The 4,873-nt window shown below is 32.6% G+C and overlaps 1 protein-coding gene and 1 pseudogene across 3 annotated transcripts in view; one reads left to right on the top strand and one right to left on the bottom strand.

Annotated features, from left to right (window-relative positions):
• The window catches only part of UBAP1 (ubiquitin associated protein 1), a 60,270-nt gene that overhangs the window by 26,445 nt on the left and 28,952 nt on the right, over nt 1-4,873 (bottom strand). The window lies entirely within an intron of this gene.
• On the top strand, nt 1,390-1,509 carry LOC111732274 (annotated as a pseudogene).

The raw sequence follows: 4,873 nt of genomic DNA, 5'->3' as shown, positions 1-4,873 counted from the left end.
TACTGGTTACATGACTATATGCATTTGTCACAATTCATTGAATTAAAAACTAAACGGGGTGAAGTTTACTATATATAAACTATACTTCAATTTTTTAAAAAGTATATAGACCCATCACAATGAAATTAGATAAAATAGAATCATTAAAGAATATTATTTATCCTAGCCTAGTGGAATAAAATTTTATTTTTACAATGCCAAAATTCAAAATAACAAATTATACAGCTGTACCAAAATCTATTAGTATGCTTTCTGCCTGATGGACAAGCGTTTTCTACAGTGATGGTTTCTGACAATGGATTTCTTCCCTATTTAAAAGCAAAAAAATAAAAAAAAAACACCAAACAAACAAAAAAAACACCAAAGAAAAGAACTAAGTTAAAGAAATCAGTTTCTCTCTCTTAGCTTAGGAAAAGACAGATATGTTTAAAAATGCATACAACAATGTTTTAATACTATGTCTTTAACTGGTAAAATGCTTTCTAAACTTAGCAGACATAAAACAAAGCTAAAAAGTTTTTAAAATGCAGTCACCATAGCGAGCAAGTACAGATTTCTCTATGGAGTGATGAAAATGTTCTAAAATTGACTGTGATGATAGTTTTAAAATTGTTAACTATTCTAAACACTACTGAATTGTATTCTTAAAATAGGTGAATTATGTGACATATGAATTATATCAATAAAGTTGTTACCCAAAAAATGCAGCTCTAAATTTGGTAAGCTTTGCAACTAAAAAATGATTATTTAGGTATAGAGGAAGGGAAAGAAAAAAATGAGTGGCACTTTGTCACTTTCATAATAGCTATTATGAATGAAATAACTATAATTTTACTTACTGGTAAAAAATAATTTCATTAATTTTTATAACCTATAGGTTAATAAATTAACTCGCTTTAGTAGAGGGTGGGAGGTAGGGGGCAGGAAATACGGTTACCGAACAAAATGAACCACTTCCAACAGCCTTTTCTGATTCTAACTTAGCCAAGGCCACTTCATAAAGGCATTTCCCTAGCTTATTTTACATCCTTACTTATCTATCTGTCCTACGTTAGGCAGAGTCATACCATAATAGTAGCAAGAGGCATAAATCTGTCCTAATGTCCAGTGATCTAAGAAAACATAGGTGTCTCCACATCAAGAATCATTCAAGGACAGTTTAAAGTGTCAACAGCAAACAATCATCATGCCATTTCCATCACTCACAACTAGTCACTGGTTATTAACTGCTATAGACTTAATAACAACATTGAGTAGAAGACAAAGGCTGTGCCCAACCCCTTTAAAGATAAAAAGTATTATGTAAAAAGTAAGCATTCTCAGATTTCAAAAGAAACAAGCCATATTTTAAAATCTGTGAAAAGAAAAAAATCAGAAGGATGTACATTAGTCTACAGCCATGCCACCCTTAACAAGCCCAATCCTGTCTGATCTCGGAAGCTCAAGTAGGGTCGGGCCTGGTTAGTACTTGGATGGGAGACCACTTAGGAAGACCAGGTGCTGTAGGTGTAAAAAAAATAGTAAAGAAAAGAAAAGAAAAAAGAAAAAGGATGTACATTAAAAATATTTAAAGTGAAAAAAAATTAAACTGGCTGCCTGTAGGTAGTAAGATTAGGAATAATTCATAACTTTTTTCTACAGATTCTGAACATTCTTATTAATTTATAATTGAGCTAATAATTTCTTTATTAAATAAATTTTATTAATTTAGTAAATTAAATTTATTAATTTTCTTTAATAAATTAGCTTATAATTTTTACAAGTTTCAGTTTCCAGTATGCTGTGGGGATGAAGTATTCTGATTGATATTCTAGTTAATGGAGTTAAAATTATAAAGTATATGAATCATCAATTCTCAAAGAACCAACAAACCATACTAAAAATTATTTAACTTTTTTATATATTCAGAAACATTTCATAGGTTCTTAGGCTTCAAGGTCATCATAATGTACATAAACCACAACAATACAGTGACACCTTTAAACCCAGGAGCAAGATTTTTGGCAGCCTCAACCTTTCCAAATAGGCACATACCAGAAATGAATTTTTCTAAATCTCTGCTGGGAAAGAAGCAGTATCTAAGAATCCAGTAATGATTATGCTCACACACAGGTGCAGGAAATGAGTGTTTTCATCTTCGTGTCCCTAATATTTATTGATATTGTGGGATATCATCTATTTGAAGAAGCAGCTGTTTTTGAGAAGTAAATGGTTTGGGAGAGGCTGCTCGAGCCCTTATTTAGAAAATAATTTTGCAAATAAGCTAACATCAGGAATGTTTTAAAGAAGTTCCACCAAATTTAAATGGATTCTTAATGGCTTTTTTATTAAGGCTCTACCAAAAGACAACTCATGAAATGGGAGAACATATTTGCAAATCATATATCTGATAAGGGATTTTTATCTAAAATATATAAATAACTCTATAACTCAATAATAAGAAGACAAATAACCCAATTAGAAAATAGGCAAAAGGATTTTAATAGTCAATTTTCCAAAGAAGATATACAAAGACCAAGAAGCACAGGACATGTTCAACACTGTTATTCATAAGTTAGGGAAATGCAAATCAACCCCCCCCTTGTTAAAACATGGGTATTATCTGCAACACAGCAAAATTTATATTAACGAAATAGTCAACGAAAATTAACATACAGTACCTGTATTACCAAATAAAAGAATGTAAATTCTTTTAAATTTATACCTCAATAGAGCTGATAAAAATTTAGATTTTCTAGGGGTTTCCTTTAAATATTAAAGCTCACTGAATGCAAGTCCTAGTATATTTTCCACAAATTTTAAGAATATGAGAAATCCATATTTGGTCACTTAAAGATTTTTCTATTTGCTATGCAGTAAAATTTCACTGTCTTTCAAGGATCAAAGGCATTTTAATAGCTACTTAGGATCAACATTTTTTTCGCTGGAACATCTAAGTGAAATCAATAGATATGTGTGTGCATATATTATATATGTACACATATATATGACATATGCTTCCTTATAAACTTCCTATATTTTACTTAATTGTAAGCATTTATTTTATAATACTTTCCTATAATCTAAATGTTCAATTTTGTAAAATCATTAAATTATAGAAAGTTCAAAAGATGGATCATGTAGCATTCAAAGTTTACTAAAAGCATATAATTAATGGGAAATAAGTATGTTTTAAAATGTTTTTACATCTTGAAACAACAGAGTACATAGAGGAAAACACAGGAACTAAACTCCTGGATCTTGGACTGAAAGAGGATTTTATGAATTTGACATCAAAAGCAAGGGGAGCAAAAGAAAAAATAAATGGGACTACATCAAAATACAAGGCTTCTGCACAGCAAAAGAAACCAGCAACAAGGTAATGAGACAACCATTTGAATAGGAAAATATATTTGCAAGCAATGCCTCCAATAAGGGCTTAATATCCAAGATATACAAAGAATTCATATGACTCAATGACAACAAAAAACAAACGATCCAATCAAAAAATGGGCAGAGGACCTAAAGAGACACTTCTCCAAAAAAGTCATACAAATGGCCAACAAACATGAAAAGATGCTCATCATCGCTAGCTATTAGGGAAATCCAAATCAAAATCACAATGAGATATCATCTTAAACCTGTTAGAATAGCTATAATCAACAGGACAAGTAATAACAAGTGTTGGAGAGGATGCGGAGAAAAAGGAACCCTCCTCATACACAGCTTGTGGGACTGCAAATTGGTACAGCCACTATGGAAAACAGTATGGAGAGTCCTCGAAAAACTAAGAATGGATCTACCACATGATCCAGCAATCCCTCTACTGAGTATTTCCCCCAAAGACTTGAAAACTCATATCCGAAAAGATATTTGCACACCAATGTTCACAGCAACGTTATTCACAGTGGCCAGGTCATGGAAGCAACCGAAGTGTCCTACGATAGATGACTGGCTAAAGAAGCTGTGGTGCATATATACAATGGAGTATTATTCAGCCATAAGAAGAGATGAAATATTGCCATTTGTGACAACATGGACGGACCTCGAGATAATCATGCTAAGTGAAATAAGCCAGAAAGAAAAAGTTGAAAACCACATGATGTCATATGTGGGATATAAACCTAAAGCAACAAACAAATAGGACAAACAGATTCATGGACATGGACAACAGACTAGTGGTTACCAGAGGGTAAGGGGGAGGAGGGAGGAGGGAAGTAGATGGGTAAAAAGGGTCAAATATGTGGTGACATTAAAGAATTAAAAATTAATTAATTTTTAAAATAAAATGTTTTTACGACTTAGACTGAATTACTTTAACTATGTAAAAACTGCACATGAAACTAAAAAAACACATTTGCCCACAACGTAAAAACTATAAATGCTCACGGGGGGGGGGGGGGGGGGAGGAATTTCATAAGCAAGCATAAATTTCCACTAAAATAAATGCTTCTATTAAAGGAAATGTATCAAATAGAAATAACAATAGCACACATTCTTCACTTAGAAACTTTTACACTAGTAAAATGTAGAAATCCCTGAAGCAACTAGGAACTTCAACAACACTTTTATCTTGCCAGTGCAGTGCCACTTTAATTCAAATGCTACAGGAAGAAAATCTAGTAACTTAAAATTTGAATCACCAATAAAAGACATTTAAAAACAAAAAGAGATGGGGGAATAGGTAACAAGATGAGAACTGCAGGGAAAGAAGGAGCTAGAGTGCGAGAGGCAAAGGAGATGGAGTAAGGAATAAAAAAAGAGAAGTGAAGAGGATAGAGGAAGGAAGGTAGGCCTAGGAGACCAGGAGAATGAAAACAAACATCCAGGCAAGGCCCAGGCTCTTTCATAGGGGGAAGAGAAAGCCCAAGGCCAATTATATTGATGTTAGTTA

This window comes from Pteropus vampyrus, unplaced genomic scaffold (genome assembly GCF_000151845.1).
Source record: "Pteropus vampyrus isolate Shadow unplaced genomic scaffold, Pvam_2.0 Scaffold436, whole genome shotgun sequence".
Classification (NCBI taxonomy): domain Eukaryota; kingdom Metazoa; phylum Chordata; class Mammalia; order Chiroptera; family Pteropodidae; genus Pteropus; species Pteropus vampyrus.
The sequence above is the reverse complement of the archived record's forward strand: the minus strand, read 5'-3'. Positions and strand labels throughout refer to the sequence as shown.